General features: G+C 40.4%; 1 protein-coding gene across 2 annotated transcripts in view; it reads right to left on the bottom strand.

Moving 5' to 3' along the window:
- MAF (MAF bZIP transcription factor) overlaps positions 1 to 20,204 on the bottom strand; it is a 652,899-nt gene that overhangs the window by 570,333 nt on the left and 62,362 nt on the right. Inside the window, exon 4 of one of the 2 annotated variants that reach the window (XR_008917705.1) lies at positions 8,109 to 19,082. The exons of the other annotated variant lie outside the window; for it this stretch is intronic. The gene's annotated coding sequence lies outside the window, so the exon portion shown is untranslated. Of the gene's footprint in view, positions 1 to 8,108; positions 19,083 to 20,204 lie in introns of those variants that run through there. 2 annotated transcript variants of the gene reach the window in all.

Raw genomic sequence — 20,204 nt, 5'->3', positions numbered from 1 at the left:
TAGATGGGAAAACTCACCTGTAGTGGTAACTTACAACCTTAGGCAGTTGCCCCAGGGCACTGAGAGGTTATGTTTTGCTCAAAGAGTTGGTATGAATCAGTGGCACAAGTTGAACCCAGGCTTCCTTGACTCCAAGGTCAGTATCCTGTCCACTATCCCATGGTGTAGTTGTTCAGCTGTATACAAGAAACTTTGGCCAAGAAATTGTAAATTCATTTCCAGAAGAATTATAGTGTATTCTACATAGAAGATATTTGTAAGGTAGCTAGATGACACAGTGGTTAGAACCCAGACTTGGAGTTAGGAAGAACTGAATTTTAGAAATCCAACCTTGGCCATTTACCAGCTGTGTGACCCAGGACCTGCCTCCTAGAATTGCTATGAGGAGTAAGTGAGATAATATTTGTAAAGTGCTTTGCAGACTGCTAGTTATTCATATTATTGCATACTCCAAAGAAAACATATTTTAAATAAGATTTTGCCTTTAAATATGGCTCTTGCAGTTCAAAAACTAGTCATAAAGTTAACAGGTTCTCTAATCAGCCTCTCTTGTACCTAGTTTAAAGACCCAATTAAGACCCCTTTGCTGACTTCTACAATGGGTGGGGGGAGCATTAGTTAAAAGCCATTGCTTGTGTTAAACTCCATAGACATAAAGGTAGGAGGAGTACAAAAGGTATCCTAGCCATCTCCTCCCATCTTGACCAGATATGGCATTTTCTTTGGCTTATCCCTTGGGTGGATAGTGAGAGAGAAAGGAACGAGAATGGGAATTGGACTCACACATCCCCTCTGATCTGCCTGCATATCTGACCTGAATGTCTGACTTAGTCTTGGTATATTCTAAGTAAGTGAGGCCATAAATGGAACAGGATTATTTGATGGGGAAGGAAAGAATGGCCATCCTCCAATCAGGTCCCCCTCCATCCTCTTAGGTTGGACCTGCTTATTCTGCTCAGACCTACTCTAACCTGGGCTTGACCTCTCAAGTGAATCACTCTGATCAGGAGAACAAGGAGAAATGAATTTTCTTATCCAGTTCTCTCCTAGCTTGCTTTAGAAATAGGACTCATCTCCTCCCTTGCCCTCAGAACAATAATGGCCCAACTCCATTGGGTAGAGTTGAAGTCACTGCCAAGCATCCCAGTGCAAGTGTGTGTGTGTGTGTGTGTGTGTGTGTGTGTGTGTGTGTCCTCAGGGACAGAAGAGGGGGTAGGAAGCAGAGCAGCCCAGAGCCTTGCTGACCTTGACCTGAGAATACACCCTGGACTGCTTCTCCTCTGCCTTCTGAGGCCTCCAAAGGCCATCCTTGGAGCCATCCATACACTGTAAGTTATTCAGTACTCATCCTATGACTTCAATATAATTCTACAGAAATCCTTTATGGAATAGAAGAAAACCAGAGATTCATCGAATGCCAAAACTGGGGGGGGGGTGGTTGGAGGTCCTTAGAGATTTGTGGAGGTGCAGATGCTCATTTTACAGAAGAAGCAACTGAGATTCAAAGCATGGAGAAGTCTTGGCTGAGGTCACACAGGCAGGGAAATAGAACCTGGGACTCCTAACTGATCATGCTAATTTCTCCTCACTATATTAGGCCTCCCCCTCTGGACTCTAGTCAGTAGTTTTTCCCTTACCATGGGAAAAAGGCCATCCAAACTCATAAAGCAGGGTTGGCTGGTAGACTCGCAAAGATATACTTCAATGGAAGATAAGCCCTGTGAGGGAACGGACTGTCTCATGTATGTCTTTGTTGACCCAGACCTTAGCCTAATGTTTTCAATATAGTTTGTCGAAAAGAATTTGATGAAAAAATCAGTGTTGCTGCAGTGAAGAAAGAGCTGGTCCTGAAGCCATGAAAAGCTGGATTCAAGACCCATTTCTGACATACATTGACTGGGGGATTCTGGGCAAATCACTTAACTTCTTATTGTTCTATGCAATTCTGTAAGTTGGTGATTTGTAGAGAAGGGGCTGACTTGCACTGATGCAGGGAGATTCCTATGCCAAAGAAATCACAAGGCTTGTCCCTGACACTCTACATATGTAACTCTACACACGTAGATACATCTACATACGTAGACGAGAGCTGCCTCACTTCTGAGTGGGTTTTTTTTTTAATATAATGGAAAACACCTTAGAGGGGATCCTACCTAACCTGAAACTGAGCAGGAATATCTTCTGTGATATATCTTTAAAATGGTTATTTGGACTTAACTGAAATACCCCTCATTATGAAGATTCATTATGGAGGCATGGAATGGTATAGTAGTGGGAAGAATTTTGATTTTAGAATGAAAGGACCCAACTTTAAATCCCAGCCCTCCCTCTCTCTTATTCTCTATGTGACCATTGGCACATTATTACCCTCCTGGAGGCCTCAGTTTCCTCTTCTTCCTAAAGTTCAGGTGTGACCATGCAACCACACTTCTCTCCCACACCCAATAAACTCCAGTGGTTGCTTATTGTGGTTGTGGTTTAGTTGTTTTAGTTATGTCCAACCCTTTGTGACCCCATTTGGGGTTTTCTTGACAAATATACTGGAGTGGTTTCCTTTTCCAATTCATTTTTACAGAGATGGAAATGGAGGCCAAAAAGCTAAAGTGACTTGGTCAGGGTCACACAGCTAGTAAATGTCTGAAGTCAAATTTGAACTCAGGTCCTCCTGACTCCAGGTCTGGTGCTTTATCCACTGTACCATCTGACTATACTTATTACTTCTAAGATATTATTACTTCTACGATAAAGTCCTTTACAATCTTCCCTCTACCTACTTTTTCCCATTTGGACACTGTACAATGAAGTTATATTAGTCTGCTGGCTATTTCTTGTACTTAAAACCTCATCTTCTTTTTCCCTTGCCTTTGTACTGTCTGCCTCCCATGACTGGCATTATCACCCCACTCTCTTCTGCCTCTACCTTTTAGTTCCCCATGCTTCCTTCAAGACTTACTTCCCAGACCTGGATTCATGTCTTGCTTCTGATATGTCCTGGCTATATGACCATAGGCAAATTTCTTAATTTCTCAATGCTACAGGTAATTCTCTAAGACTTGAAGACATAGATACACTTCCAAATAGCAAGTGGGGGGAAGGAGTTTCTATACTTGGGAATCCCCCATACCAAGGAAATCACAAGGTCAGAACCCTAAACAGAGTGCTTTATAGTTTATAAGAGGCTTTCCAGAAAGCATCTCATCTGAGACTCCCAACAATCTTATGAGTTGTCATGTAAGTATTATCATGGCTTTACAGATGAGGAAACTGAGTCCAAGACAGATAACAGTTCTAGAGGAAAGACCAGAACAACCCCTATGAACACAGGCATAATACATAGGTGTATGATATAATGATAATACCTATAACTCAGAGGTAGTATTATCATTGCTTTACAAGTGAGGAAACCAATGATTAAAGCATTGATCTGCCTTTTGTCAGACAGGTAATAAATAGGATCATTGGACCATCAATATAGCAATGAAAGGGATATTAGAAGTAATTTACCCTTATTGTTTAATTTAAAGGTGATGAACTTGGGATTCATGGAAATTGAGTGACTTGTTCAAGGTCACACAGTTAAGAAATAGTAAAATCTAGATATTAATTCAGTTCTTCTGCCTCCAAATACAGTGTTCTTTCCTCTATAATTGTTGTCAATTTTGGCCTCAGTTTCCTCATTTGTAAAGCGGTGCTAAGCCCAAGGTCACATGGCCAGAAAATGTCTGAGGCTGGATTTGAACTCATGAAAATGAATCTATGTGATTCCAAACCTGGTGGTCTATCAGCTGTGTCACTAGCTGTCCCAAATACAAAATACATAGCACAACAAGTCAAGATCTAGAGGAAGTAAGGACTAACAATTGTGAAGAAAGGTTATGTTGTAGGAAGTGGCACTTGAGCTGTGCTGGGAACAAAGCTGGGAATGTGGAGAGGTGGCAGAGGCAGAGGGCAACTGCAGAGACAATAGAGGCATCCGTCCCCATGGCAGGACCTAAAGGTCCGAAGAGGATCAGCATCCAGCATGAGCTGGGGTGTAACTGTCACTTAACAGGAGATGGACAGCCAGAGCAGAGAATTCTCCCTGGCTTTTCTGAACCTTGGAAATATCACAATCAGCTCTCCCTGACCCAGAGCAGATTGACCTTTGTTACAAAGGATGCTTTGACAAATGGCTCCTGAGACTTCCTCAGATGCTAGGAAAGCCATGACCTTGAGATAAGTACCAACCCGAATTCCAGTCCTGGGGTCCAGAGCCACAAGATTTCAGAATAATCTTAAGAGTTGGTTGGGACTTTAGAAGTTGTTTACTTCAATCCCACAAACCCTGCCCAAGAAATGGTCACCTGATAGCCCCCTTAAAGTCTCAAATGCTGGAAAATCTGCTATCTCTTATGATAGCTGCATCCCTGTTGGGAAGATTTTCCTGATGTTGGACAGAAATCTATCTCTTTGCCACTCCTACCCAATTCCCTAACTTCATTGCCCCTAATCCTACTTTCTAGGTCTAAGCAGAGCAAGTCTCTTCCTTCCTACAGAACAATCTTTCAAATGCTTGAAGACTGTAATTATTTTATTCCACTTCAGTCTTCTTTTCTCAGGCAGTTAGATGATGCTTTGGATAGTGCTGGCCCTGAAATCAGGAAGGTCTGAATTCAAATCAGACCTCAAACATTCACTAGTTGTACGATCCTTGACATCTTTTAGCTTCAGTTTTCTCATCTGTAAAATGGGGATCATAATAGTACTTAAAAACCATTGCTGAGAGGATATATAGTTTTATGCAAATGATAGCTAGTCTTATGATTTTCTCAAGACTAAACATCCTTGTTCCTTGAAACAATTCTCATGCGATATGGTCTTTAGTCCTCTCACCAAACATGGTTATCTTTTTCTGGATGATCTCTAACTTGTCTGTGTTCTCCATTAAACATGGGTCACAGGACTGAATATAGGACTCTACTCTAGTGGTTTGACTAGGGGAGAATATCATGGCCCTATCTACTTTTGTGCAATTGGCAGAATAGAAAATGGGAACCATCTCCAACTCAAAGAAGGACTAGAAAAATATTTTTTTTTTATTATAACCTGACTTGGGGTAGAGCAGGAATAGCCACTATTTCTGGGTTACTGTGTGACCTTAAAGAAGTTATTTCATCTCTCCAGGGCTTAGGAAGCAAGATGTTAGAGTGGATAGAGTGCATGACCTGGAATCAGGAAGACTCATCTTTCTAAGTTCAAATCTGGCCTCAGACACTTAATAGCTATATGACCTCAGGCAAGTCATTTAACAGTTTGCCTCAGTTTCCTCATCTGTAAAATGAGCTAGAGAAGGAAATGGTAAATCATTTCAATATCTTTGCCAAGACAATATCAAATATGGTTGCAATGAGTCTGACATGTCTGAAATGACAAAAAAATAACAGACTAAAGAGCCTGGACTAGATATGAGGTTGATTCTATCTCTCAATCTGAAATCTACCAAACCCTTAATAATGATCTGGCAAACAATGATGATGGGCCCATTGATTTGCCAAAGGTAGCAACAACCTTCAAAAGGTTATGAAGAACAGAGTTCAAGCTTTCAATTAAGATTTTTATTAAATTAATTTCCAATTAAAATCAGGAGGGAATTTACAGTTATCAGCCGAGTAAAAGTCTCATACTCCCCCTTGGTCTGCCAGTCAAAAAGGAGGGCTGAGTAGGCTTCAGGAGCCTATGAAAAAGACTGGTATAATTGTCATAAAATTCTAGTTTTATAAAAGTTAAGAAACTTGCTACCTCCCAGAATCCAGGAAGTGAACTGCTTGGAGAAGGAACTATGGAGATGCCTGCAGAAACCTCACACTGCACTGAAAGATCCAGAATGAACTTTGGGTTGTAGTTAAACTGAACTGTGGGGGATTATAACACATTTATTTTGTATGTATACTCTTATGCCAAAGGGGACTGCCCCCAATTGGCTTTTTGTTAATATACCTAGCAATCATTGGTTTTGTTCTCTTTCCCTTTTAACCCCAAATTATTGTAATTTATAAGTTGGTTATGTTTACAAGATCTATTGGGGAGACTAGTCTTCCAAAGGATCTCAGGGGGAATTGTGTAATTAGAATCTATTGCCCTAAAAACTATGATCCCTAGCAAAACTATGATGCCAAGCAAAACTATGATGCCCAGCAAAACTATGATTCCCAGAACCCCACTCACATTCTGTCATTATGTGCTGAAACAGACAGAATATAAATTGGGTAGAGGTCCATCTCTCTCTTTTTCCTTCCTATCCAGGCTTTGGTGAAATAGGGATTTTTAAGCAGGTAGAAAAACTTAGTCACATGGTTCTCTTTTGTTAGATAACAAACTTTATAAAATATAATACTTGAAGTATTGGACATTTAATTTAAATCCTACCTTTATGGTGACCAGCAGTGGGGTCTAGAACCCTTAATTCTCTCTGAGTAGATTAGTTTGAAAAGAAAACTTTAGAATTGAAAATCAAAACAGTTGGGTTCAAATTCCTAGCCTACCACTTAATCGATGAATAATCTTGGTTAAGTCCTTAATATTAATTGGTTATATTGACATAATACTTTTAAATTTACAAATCATTTTACATAAATTATCTCATTTAATACTCATTGTAACCTATTTTATAAACTAAGAAATAGAATGAGAGAAGGGAAATTATTTTCCCAAGGTCATTCATCTAGTAAGGAAGCAAAATCAGATCTTTAGATTCCAAATCCATTGCTTTTTATACTATGTCATACACACCTTCTTTGGACCTTGGTTTCCTCATCTGTAAAATGGACATGTTGTACCAAATGATCTCCAAGTTCTTTCTAACTCTATTTTCTGTGGGCCAGTATGTGTTAGGAAGATTTCTTAGGAAATATAACAAAATTGTAAGGAAGAATTGTGGATGGCTAGAGACAAAGATGGCACAAGAGGAAAAGGGAATTGGTTGTGGTCATCCTATTAGTGTGAAAAGCCCACATTGATGAGATCCAAAAGCCACTCAAGTATAAGCAGCAACAAGCAAATGATAGCAAGAGTCCATTTTAGCAAGTGTTCCTCTTAGTATAGGGAGCCAATAGAAATTCAGGATAAGAACTGAGATTCTGTGAAACAATAATGAACAAACACAAGCCAGGCCTGAGGCCGAAGAATCCTTTCAGTAGCTGAGCTGTGTGTCCACATGGCTCCCATGGCCCAGCAGTATTATTTTTGGCTCCAGTCATATAATGAGTCAGTACTGATTGGATTAGCTAAAGCCAGGGCCAACTTCCAGGCCGTTGAGTCCCAAGCTCAGCAGTCAGTGGTCACAGGGGATGAAATAGGTGGCTGTTGGCCGAGTCTCCCCCTTTCTTTGAGACCTCCCACCTGGAGCCTCTCCAAAGCTCTCTGACAACTGGGGAGATGGAGAGGATCCTGGGGAATAAAAGAGGGAGTGGTTGGACCTCTTCCTCAAACTTCTCCTCCTCATTTTGTGAACATGGGGAGCCAATTTCGATGACCTCAGCACAGTGGCTCAGGGACAGGTTTGACTTGCAAACTTGGCTTTTCCAAGGCTGCGTTCAAGCTTTCTGGGTTAGGAGAATTTACTTTCCCCTTTACGAAGACATCTACCTCAGTCAGGTGATAATTAACAGCAACCCTCCCCCCCACCCAGGTTAATCTAAAATGACAATTTAGCCAAATTTCAAGGGAAGGCCCTTTCAGTCTAAATTATGCAACCTTTAAAATAAAATCTCACTAGTAAGTAGAATCCATCAATAGAAAAGATATTAAATCTATAAAGATTTGGCCAAATTTGTGAACTCTTCACCAAATGCCCCAACCACAGAAGCCATGAAAGTCAGCATAAATTGGACTATTTGACTGGTACTCCATGCCTACAATAAATTCCCTCAAATAATTTCCCAGCGAAATCATCTGCTTCCTTTGAGGCTCGATTTAGGTGCTACCCGCTTTGAGCCCTCCCCTTAAATTCAGGAAGTGATTTTTTTTTATTCTTTGACCATTCCAAGAATCTTTTGCCTGTATAATTCCATAGTACTGTGTAGATATAGTATTCTCCTTATGAAAGAAGGAAGGGAGGGATGCATGAATGAAAAAAAAAAACATTTATTAAGTGCCTACCAGTTGCCAAGCGCCATGATAAGTAGTTGAGATAGAAACAGACAAAGGGATGCAGTCCCTGCTCTCCAGATGTTCAAACTCATGGAAGGAGACAACAATGTGAATGGCAAGTTCAGAATTCCAAAAGGTTAAGCAAAGGGTCAGGGGTCATTAGGTTACATGAATAGGTCAGATGAAAATAATGAGTGTCTTTAACAGGTAGAGTTGGGACATCTGGTAAAGCCCAGAGGACCTTAAGAGTAGCAGAGCTGGTGGTCCTTCATCTCACTAGAAGGAATAGGGTTGGCGGCTGCCATTTTATTGAAGCCTTGTAAGTAGTCAAGCAGTCTGAATGGGTTCTAGGCCATCTTAGCAGGGTTTGGAGGCAAAGTGGGAACATATCCCTGAATAGTGGTGTTCCCCACGTGGGTCCCACAGTAGAACCTAGCTGTGTATGTCCACTGTTAAGCCCTGAGACTGACATATTATTCAGTCATGTCAGGGTTTTGCCATTTCCTTCTCTAACTCCTTTTACAAATGAGAAACTGAGGCAAATAGGAGTAAGTGACTTGCCCAGAGTAACACAGCTAGGAGCTATCTGAGGTTGGATTTGAGCTCAAGAAGATAAGTCTTTCTGACTCCAGGACTGGTACTCTCATCAACTGTGCCACCTAGCTGACCCAAGAATGCCATATAGTAGTGCTTCATAAATGCATCTTGATTGATTTGTTCAAACCCAAAACAACTTCACAATGAATAAGATTTTCCTAGGTGAAAGTAATAATGACAATATTAATAAATGACTGATGGAATGGACCAGATTCCCTGCTCAGGCTCCAGAAATATATTTGGTATGCCACCAGATTATAACAGGGAAGGCTGTCCCCATCAGACCCTCCAAGGCTCCCCAGTGCTAAATCCTAGTATCGTTCCTACTCCAGCTATATCTTCCCAGCCTCGATTTACATCTTCTTCTTTTTGCCTGAGTGCGTAATCTCTCCTTTCTTGGGCGTTTCTCCTCAAAGTTCAGTAAAACTTTACAGACACCAATGAAACTTACCCAGTAAAGCACAGGATGAAGGAGGCATCCCACTGCTCCTCTCACTCAGGAAGTGAGCTCAGCCTGAGCCAGTCTTTATCAGTGATCACAACCTGAGTAAGAACCATTTTCTCTAACTCCTTTGGATGTCACCTACACACACACTGGGTTGCACCTCCAAACCTATGGGAATCCAAATCTTCTAGAAACATAAAGTTAGGACATATCTGACTTGAAACCAGTGCTAAAGCACTTTAGAATAAGGTACATTAATTCACCCAAATGACAGAATCCCAGTTACTGTAGAGAAAGAGTTCCTCTGGGTACAAGGTCCTTCATAAACATTCAAGGTTTGGAATCACACAAAGTTCCTCCTATTCCAGTTGGACCACAAGTAAGTACTAGGATGATAATAATAATTAAAGAGCATTTTAAGGCTTGTACTTTATGAATTATTTTCTTATTTGATCCTCCCAATAATACTTAGAGATCGATATAATTTCCACTTCACAAATGAGGAAAATGAGGCAGGCAGAGGTTAACTAACTTACATAGCTAGTAGTATCTGAAGTTGCATTTGAACTCAGGGCTCCTTGACATCAGGTCCTGAATTCTAGACACTGCCCACCTAAAAATGCTGATTGACCGATCAACTCTAGATACAATTTTGACTAATCATTATAGTTTTTAACCCATCTCTGTGATTTTCCAATGAGCAATAATAATAAAGAGTGTAATAATAGCAACTCATATATCTAGAACACTTTTAAAGATTATAGCGGGCAAAACAGCTCTATGAGGGAGATGGTCACTAGCATTAGCTCCATTTTACTGGTAAAGAAACTGAAGATCAGAGTCAGGAAGGGACATTTAGAGGCATAGAGCTGTCCAGGTCAGAGCCAAGAGATGATTCCTGGTCATCTGCCTCTTGCTCCAATACTCTTTCTCCATTGCCCACTGCATCCTGAGTTGAAAGAGATAGTGAGGGAAGCCCAACAATTCTTGTACAAAAGCAGACACAGCAATCTTTGCTCTTTCTTTAGCCCTCAACAAGGTGAGTATGCACTCAAGGCACTGACAAAATGCTAATCACATCCTTAAAGTGTTAACGAGGCTTAGCTGAATGGCACTCAACCTGCTTGGTTGGCTGATTGGATTTTACCAGGGCAGGGTGACCAGGCAGCCCAACCATCCTGCCTACCTATCCATGCCCACATGATTATAAAACAGTTTCCGTTCTTTTCTTTTACATTTCATGGCTCTGGGACAGAGATGTAAATCAAAGTCAGTGAGGCAAAGGATGAGTTTTTTTCCAGGATAGAATTTTATAGTCTCAGTCTTGAAAATATGTTTCAAACAAGAGCTGTCAATCCAAATTTCTTGGATAAGTCTGTATTGCTCTAAAAAAAGTTTTACTAGTGTTTTTCGCTTTATATCAGTCATTTTTTTTGATACATACACTTCCCCCTCAACCTTCCTACTCCCACACAAAAATGGTGGTGATTGTCCATTAAACTCTAAGAAGACTAAAATGGTATCACTATTTCAAGGTCAACATACAGTGTATCTGACTGGGACCGATCAGGCCAATATGAGCTTGAAGGACTCTACCACAGATTGGGCATAGAAATACCCCCAAAGTGACCCTATTCTGTAACAAAGACCAGCTAAGGGTGATCATCTTTGACAGGAATGCAATATTTTGCCACCTTGATGGAGAAAGAAAAGAGGGTCTACATTATTTCTGATACTTGTAGAGAAGAGATGGCCGCCATATGTCAAAAAGAAACTTGGATTGGAATTAGGAATCAAAAATTCTAATGTTAGCTTGGACACTTGCTAACTGTGTGACCTTCAGCAAGTGTGAATCTGTTTCTTCATTCCTTGAACAGGGCTAAAGATTGATCTCCCTCTCTTATAGGGTTATTATGGAAAAGTCACTTAAGGCCCTGAAGATGTAGAGAGACCATTATTATTTAAAGGAAAACCCAGAAGCTTCGGCACATTTGAAATTTCTGAATCTTTAAGTAATGGCAATATTGTTAAGACTGGTGTCATTCAATATTCATTCATTCAGCAAATATTTACTGAACCCCAGTTAAGTGCAGGGCTCTTGGGGGGCAAAGGGAGATGGTCATGAGTAAGATGTGGTCCCTGCACTCACAGTCTAATATAATAGACCATACAGGTACACAGATATCTAGGATATGACTTAGAATGTATTAATGATGTGGAGAGGAGTAGTTAGAATTATGTCGTTGCTATTATTGTCATTGGCCTTTGCTTTCAAAGATGTTCAAGAGAGTCATGATGAAGGGAAGATACTACTCTTCATGTAAATGACAATAGCCTTTGTAAAATGGAGATTCGAACCCTGGACTTCAATCCCCAGAAGTCTTTGGTACTTCCCAGAATTCCCTATAATCTCATCTGAGTCTCCACCTGGGCGAGAACACAATTTAGTATTTAAAGGGCTCTCTGCCTCCCAAGAGCTCTCTCTTCTTCTGCTTCTAAGCACATGCATCTTTCTACTTGGCATGCAAGATGTAGTAAGTGAAATGTGAATAGGATAATCAGCCCTAGGCACATGCTTTTCTTATTTTGTATTTCTTTATCCTTGATTTCTAATAATCTTTAATAAACCTCATAAAATATAATATTTCTGTTACTAGAAACTAATTTAACTTTTACACCTTGTAGTCAAGGGACTTGGGATCAGGTTCAGATTCTGCCACGTACTATATGGCTTGGGCAAATCACCCATTAACTTAAGAGTGTCTATTTCTTCACTTCTAAAATGGGAATAATGATACCTCATCAAGCAGGCATTTGTTTTTACCTTCTAGGTCTATGTAGGCAGCTAGGTGGTTCAGTGGATAGTGTTAAGTCTGGAGTCAGAAAGACCTGAGTTCAAATCTGACTTTAGACACTTCTTAGGCAAGTTAACCTCTGACAGCCTGATGAAAAAGAACCACAGAAAGGAATGGCAAACCACTCCAGTATCCTTGCCATGGATAGCTATGGTTCATAGGGTCATGAAAAGTTGGACATGATTGAACAATAACATTGGGGACAACTTTGAATGTTTTAAAAGATTTTTGAAATGAAAGCAATGTGTATTACATAGCAGAAATCAGTATGAAATAGAATAACTCTGTAGAGAGATAATTTGGCAAAGAGATGGAAGGGCCATCCTTGGTGTCAAGAAGATCTGGCTTCAAATCCTGCCTCTGATAAATACTACCTGTATACCTATGAGAGGTACTACTAGTGCCTTAGGTGAGTTTCTAAAACTAAATATTTTAGATCATTGACCATCTGTATTAGCAAAGGGATTTCCGTCATCAGGAATTCCCTAGCCTTAGGTATTCACAAATCTAGACCTGTACTAGAAAAAAAATAGACCCCCATTTTTGTGGTATAGAGGTCTGATTTTGAAACCTTGCAATTATACAGTGTGTCCCTAAACGTCTTAGTGTAGCTTAAATGCCTCCTCTGTATGACTTTTAGCAAGTCACTAAATTCTGTGTTCTGGGTTCCAGATGCCTCCCTTAGAACTTGTTTATAGATAGCTGTTTCCATTAAATTGTGAATTCCCTAAGGCAGGGATTATCCTTTGCCTTTCTTTATGTTCTCAGAATTTAGCTCAGTTCATGGCATATGGTAGGTGCTTATTAAATATTTATTGACCAGTTTGCTCAATGGATAGAGAAGCAGACCTGGAGTTCAGAGGTTGGGGCTTCAAATCTGACCAGCTAGGTGACCCTGGTCAAGTCACTCAACCTTATACTCTTCTGCCTCAGAACCAATGCTTGATATTGACTCTAAGAGAGAAGGTAAGGGTTTTTAGAAAAAAAAATGTTTATTGACTAACTACTGCTAATGAATTCCAAATAAGATTATCTTCCACTTACATTGTACATATCTTGTAGGTATGATATTTTACATATTTAGAATGTAAGAATGAGGAAGGTAGTTTGAATCTCCAGAATTTTGCCCTGTGCCTGGAACAGAGAGTGCTTAATCAGTTGGCCTGTTGGCTACCTTTCCAGAAAGTTTCTTCCTCTATGTGTGTATACCTACCTGTCTCCCACCACACACACACACACACACACACACACACACACGCATGCACACACACACACTCATGCTCTTTTTCTAAACCTTTGCTTACCATATTGGTTCTGCAAAGAAGTCACAGGAAACAGAGATCAGTCGCTTTCACAAACATATCATGAATTTGATCGAGTGGTTGTTTTCTCTTTGGGACACGATTTATCTGTCACATTCATTTCGAGATGTGATTTATTGGTCAATTTCTTCCCGAGATATGATTTATTGGCCAATTTCTCTTCAAGATTTGATTAAAACCCATTACATAAGTCTTTTCAGATCTATTTCTAAATATCATCTATATTTCTAAAGCTGGATGTTTAGAGTCTTTATTCATAAACGGTCCTGATCGATGTTGCCTTTCTTTTAACTCTAGGTAGTCCTATATGAGGTAAACAGAATCCACTGAAACAGACCAGAAAGTGGGATTATATAACAATTCACTCACATTCCAGTGTAGGATAAAAATGGAAGATTCATCAGTCTCCTGGAGAGCCAGTGTGGTATAGGGAAAAGCAATTTAGACAAGGAGTCAGAAGACTTGATTTCAAATCACTAACTGCACGAGCCTAGACAAAATCACTTCTTCCCTTGGGAGGCTCAGTTTCCTTCTCTATAAACTGGGTACTATAATTGAAATGCTACTGATTTCAGAGAGATGGTGTGAGAAAAGTGCCAAGTCAGATGTCACACCCTATTGAAGTACTAGACCTGAAGTCAAGAAGATCTGAGTTCAAATCCTGTATCAGATGCTTTCTAGCTATGTGACCTTGGGTAAGTCACTCTGTCTTTCCCAGCTTCTTTATCTATAAAACAGAGTAATAATAGCAGAAATTGTCCAGGATATGAAGATCAAATGAGATAATATTTGTAAAGCACTTTGTAAAATTTAAAGAACTACATATATTCTATCTGTTACTATTGTTATTATTATTATCATATGTATAAGGTTTTTGTCTCCCAGACCTAGTATCCTAATATATTCTTCCCATAGCCACTTATACCTACTAGATCATTTTTAAACCCTTACTTTCAGTCTTAGTGACAGCTCTAAGACAGAAGGCCAAGGGCTAGGCAATTGGAGTTAAGTGACTTACCCAGGGTGACAAAGCTAGGAAGGGTCTAAAGCCACTTTTGAACCCAGGTCCTCCTGTATCCACTGTGCCATCTAACTACCCCTTTCTACTAGATCTTGACCCCTCCAAAAAAAAAAGGCAAATGAAAATGATAGGTTAGGGCTTTCAGGAAGAGATCTAGCCTGATAATTATAATAGCTAACTTTTATGTAATGCTACTATGTGTAAGTGCTAAATGCCTCACAAATATTATCTCACTTGATCCTCACAACAACCCTAGAAGTTAGGGATTCTTAATATTATCATTTTACAAATGAGGAAACTAAAGCAAACAGGTAAAGAGTCTTGTCCAATGTCATAGATAAGTGTCTGAGACTTGATTCATTCTATACTCGGGGCTCTGTCCATTGTACCATCTAGCTGCCTCCAAGCCAGGAATCTTGTGGGGATCATAGATTTGTAGCCAAAGGATCCCCAGAGACCATCGAGTCCAAAGACTTTATTGAATACGTGAGGAAACTGAGGCCCAAATAGGATGATTGATGGATTCAAGTTCTTAATGATACTAAGTAGTACAGCCTCAATTTTAACTTGGGTCCTTCAACTTGAAATCAAGTCATACACATCAGGCTGTTGTGAATTATAATATATTTTCATGGTTCTTCACAAAATATTTCACACAATGGAACTACAAGATAAGGGAGTACAATTAATGTCGTTCCCATTTTATAAAGAGGAAAGTTGAGGTTCAGAGTGGTAATAGACTCCTTTCTTTTCTCACAGGCATTTGCCTAATAAGTGGTAAGATCTGAGTCTGTCTCCTCTTGTATAAAAATGAGATAATTTGGGCTCCCTAATTTCTAAGTGTTCTTCTAGTTCCAAGTCATTATGACTTTTATAGATTTAATGTACTCTCAGGAAAGATTGTTTGAAGTGGATTCCTCTCTGAATTCCTCCCTGGGCATAGCCAGCAAAGACCAGCTGAGCTCCAAGTTCGATACCAGCTCCTTAAATTTTGATTTCATCTTTGTTTCCGAAGTCTAGACTATTGCTTTGCATACAGTAGGTGTTTAATAAATCCTTATTGGATTGGAGAAGTCTCTCATATGGACTCAATGGCCCACTCCCTCACTTTTTGCTTGTCCTAATCTGGAACCTACTGTTTTATGATCTTTGGAAAATTCAACTGTAACTTCTGTCCACTTGGCAGGAAGGACTGAATAAAAAAAGTGATCTTACAGTGGGCTATTTGCAATGACCAATAGCATCTTGTCTCTTCTCTATCTGCGGTGGAAATTCTCAAATTTTTTTGGCCTCAGGATCCCTTTACACTCTTCAAAATTATTGAGGACCCCAAAGAGCTTTTGTTTCTGTAGGTTATATCTATCAATATTTACTACATTAGAAATTAAAATGTCTTAATATTATTATGAAGGTTATTTTGATCTAATGAGCTCCCTGAAAGGGTTTCCAAGAGCCCCAGTGGTCTGTGGACCAGACATTGACAACTGCTGGTCCATAGCCAAGGACACTATATCCATCATGGCCCCAGGGCCACTGAATTCCCAGAGTTCAGCTGAGGATTTGCCAAGGTCCAGCCCATGTGATGCGTTCCTTTTGAGTACATTAAGATGTATCTTAGGTTTATTTTCTCTAGTATCAGTGCCATAATAAAACAGATTTCTACCAAAGGCTTCTCTAGTGTCTTTTTTTCTGGCATGGAGAAAACCCAGCATTCTCAGAGGCCATGCCAACAGAACGGTATTGTTGGCAGGTCCTACCAAGCTGGAAAACCCTGAGATGCAAGCCTAGCAATGGACCATGTTGCATGCCTGTCATCTGGGGACTAGCCTATCGAGAATGACTAGCAAGTAAGTAGCAAGAGACTAGGAGCAAGTCTTTTGATTCCAAGTCCAATGCTGGTTCCACACAACTTTGAACTTCCCATGGGGCTGTTGACTAAAGTCGGTGGGCTTCAGAGTACCTGTTATCTCTTGCCCTTTGGAATGTTGATGAGTCAATGTTTACAGCTCCTCAGCTCTCCTCAAACCTTCAGCAGCCAGACTCTGAATGGAATGACCAAAGCAGCCCAGAGAGATGGAAACTATGTGACTGCAGTGACCACAGTCAGGACAGTCGTGCTATCACACTCACAGTTCCATGCAATCAAGTCAAGAAAGGTGGCAAAACCAAACCTAGATTCAGGTTAGGAAAATCAGTGTGGTACGATAAGAACAAACAAGCCACCTGTCACCCTCAAATAAATAAATAAATCCCTGGATTTTGCTGTTTCTTACTTCTTGTATGTTATATTTTTCTAGGTCTTAGTTTTTTCATCTGTAAAATGGCAAGGTTGAAAAAAATCAATTTAATTACAAAATAAAATGAAGGGGATGACCTCTAAGGCCCATTCTGGCTCTAAACCTGTAATTCTACAATCTGGATTCTCATCCAATTTCTGGTACTTACTATCTGAGTAATGAACCATAGGGCAGTCTCACTCCTTATGGCTCAGTGTCTCTTTCTGTAAAATGAGAGAGTTAGGCTATCTAAATTTAATAGATTTTTAAATGAATACTTATAAATAAATAAAATTAATCCACATCTGTTATAGGATATTGAAAGTCCATCCCAGACCTAAAGTCTATGATAAAATATAATCTCCTGATGCCTTATCCATTATATTGACAATAGAATGGTTTGGAGAGATTCAGGGAACTCAGGGTATTCTAGAGAGAACATTTTGTACCTCTCTGTATGGTAGCAATAGTTCTGTGTCTTCATTCTTTTTTTTAAAACCCTTACCTTCCATTTTGGAGTCAATACTGTGTATTGGCTCCAAGGCAGAAGAGTAGTAAGGGCTAGGCAATGGGGGTTAAGTGATTTGCCCAGGGTCACACAGCTAGGAAGTGTCTGAGGCTAGATTTGAACCCAGGACCTCCTGTCTTGACTCTCAATCCACTGAACCACCCAGTTGCCCCTTCTGTGTCTTCATTCTGCTGTTAACTGCTGAACATTTCCAACATACCCTTCTAGCTTTACTCCTACCCTAAATCAATAGCTATCTCTGGCTATAGCATGATGGTGACAGTACTGTGCCACTAGCTGACTCCTTATATCACTCTTCGTCTGACCCATGCATCCAGGTGCCCTCCCAGAAGTCGACCAAAGTAATGGTGGTGATCCCAGTGGGTCCTGCTGGGCAAGTGTGCTTCTAGGGCATGAAGTGCTAGCCTGAGGATTAGAAGTCCTGGGTAGGAATACAGGCTTTGACACTCACTAAATGACCTTGGAGCAAATCTTTTGTCTTCTCTCTGCTCAGTTTCTGCATTACTTCCAAGGTCCCTACCTAGTTGACATTTTATGACACTGGATCATATCTCTCCACCCATACCATAAATCCAGAGATCACTGGAGCACTCAGTGCCACGCCAACCCCTGTCCCTATCCTGAGTTCCTTCTCCCAAAGTCCATGTGGCAGGACCCAAGAATTTATCACTTTCATAAGCTATGTAAGTCAGGATGTTGTTACTGAGTCATTTCAGTCATGGCTGATTCCTTCTTGGCAGAGATACTAGAGAGACTGGCCATTTCCCCGCTCCAGCTCATTTTATGGATGAGGAAACTGAGGCAAACAAATTTGAATCCAGGACTTCCCATCTCTAAGCATGACTCTCAATCCATTGAGCTACCTACCTGTCCCTGATATGTTGTTAATAATAATATAAAATCATATGTAGTCATTGAACTTTCACCCTGGTTTCTAGCCTGGAGAAGTCTCAGGGGTTTTCTCTGCATTCAATGTATTGCTGTCTGAGAGAGAGGGAGAGGTGGCCCCTTAGACTTCCTGATCTCCTGCTAGATAGATCCTGAAGACATTCCAAGTTCCTCCCCCACTCCTGGCTCTTCTGGAACCCTGAGCCATTTTTATTACAGTAGCATGGGTATTTGGGCATTTTTTTTAACTCAGGCAGACAGTTTGGAGTCAGCTTTTGCCCAGAAAGCACCTTTGTTAAAAGGATGCCTCAGCATATTGTCTCTGGAATACAATCTGCTGCTTTGCCAAGGGGTTAGCAGGCTCATGGCACTGGAGTGAGCCCAATCAGAAAAGCTGGCATTGTTTCTTCTCCCAACTCCCAGATCCCAGCCTGGTGTGGGGAAAGAAGCCCTGGTCTGGAAGGCAGGACTCCTGGAGGTCTTCAAGCCAAGGATGGAGGACCACTTGCTGGGTATGTTGTCAAGGGGAGTTTGTTTTCCCAGGCGTGGGTTGGACCAGATGGCAATGAAACCTTCTTCAACTCTAAAATTCTGTGATTCTGTCAATCTGGTTCTAGCTCTACCATTAACCTACTTTGTGACCCTGAGTGAGTCACTTCCCTCATTTTCAGTTCTCCCATCTGTAAGAAGAGAGCATTACTTGATTTCTAAGGCTCTGGCCAGATTTTATAAAATGAACCTTTATTATATGTACATAATAAATCCAATAATATATAATATAATGAATTATCAATATATCTTTATTGGATGATGAGTTCCTCATTATACTCTGAGTTCATTGGAGGAAGGGACTATTTTTGCTGTTTTTTTTTTTCATAGCTTCAGTGCTTAGCACAGTAGCTGGCACATAGTAGGTGTTTAATAACGATCTGTGACTGATTGACTTACTGACCTGGGTTCAGGATCCACCTCTGATATACACTATATTTGTCATTCTGGGCAGGACACTTATCTTCTCAGTCCTAAAGACATAGCACACAATTGCATCAGCAGGGGGATTTACTCAGCAGATAATACCTTTACAAGAAATCACAGGCCCCCAAGCAAAACATGAGAAAGTTGATCAGGTATACTCCTCTCCATAGTCATGCAGGGTGGATACTAGGATTATCCCTGAGTTCAGAAGATGCAATGAAGCTGCAGAGAAGTAATATTATTTGTCAGTCAGACAAACAGTAAGTGACAGAATTTACTGAATCCAAGTCTCTGAACTCAGAGGGCAGTGGGGGACACTGTGCAGAACTTAAAGTTAGGAAGACCTGGTTTCTGATCTTGGTTCGGGTGCTACTGGACCCTAGATTAATTAATTAATCTCTGTCATCCTTAGCTTCCTCATCTGGGTAAAAAACCTGGATCCTGGAGTCTGGGGATCTGAGTTCGGATTCTGACTAAAATTCACTACTTGTGTAGCCTTAAAGCATTTAATCCCTTGAACTCCTTTCTTTATCTGCAAAATGAAGGGGTTGGACTAGATGGCACTTGGCGTTCCTTCCAACTCTAAATATATGATCTCATGAACTGCAAGATGATGTTCACCACCTTATTTCCCATTGAAGTTGGTTTGTTTCTCGTTGCTTGGACTGGCAATGAGCTCCCTGGGGTGAGAGTTTCTTCCTGTTCTAGGTCCTCTCACAGTCCTGGACACAATTGATACTTGAAATTCTCTGTTGATGGACTGACTGATTTACAGGTGATCATCTAGGCGTATAATTGTGTAGACTGCAATAAAACCTCAGCTTCCCTAGAGACCCTCAAGCAGTGAGGAATTGCAGTATTTTGGAGATCTGAGTGTTATTATTATTTACTATTAACCATCTGGGAGAGAAACTTTTCAAAAATGTGCTTTATACTTCTCTGTCCTATTAAATAGCATCAATTAAATGTATTTTCTTGATGACTCAGAGCCATCATGGTTGTTATTATTTTCTAAATCCTTACCTTTCTACTTATACTGTGTACTGCTTTCAAGGGAAAAGAGTGGCATGTGTTAGGCAATGGGGGTTAAGTTGCCCAGGGTCACACAGATGGCCAGATTTGAACCTAGGACCTCTCATCTCTAGGCCTGACTCTCAATCCCCTGAGCC

Source organism: Monodelphis domestica, chromosome 1 (assembly GCF_027887165.1).
Source record: "Monodelphis domestica isolate mMonDom1 chromosome 1, mMonDom1.pri, whole genome shotgun sequence".
NCBI classification, from domain to species: domain Eukaryota; kingdom Metazoa; phylum Chordata; class Mammalia; order Didelphimorphia; family Didelphidae; genus Monodelphis; species Monodelphis domestica.
The sequence above is the reverse complement of the archived record's forward strand: the minus strand, read 5'-3'. Positions and strand labels throughout refer to the sequence as shown.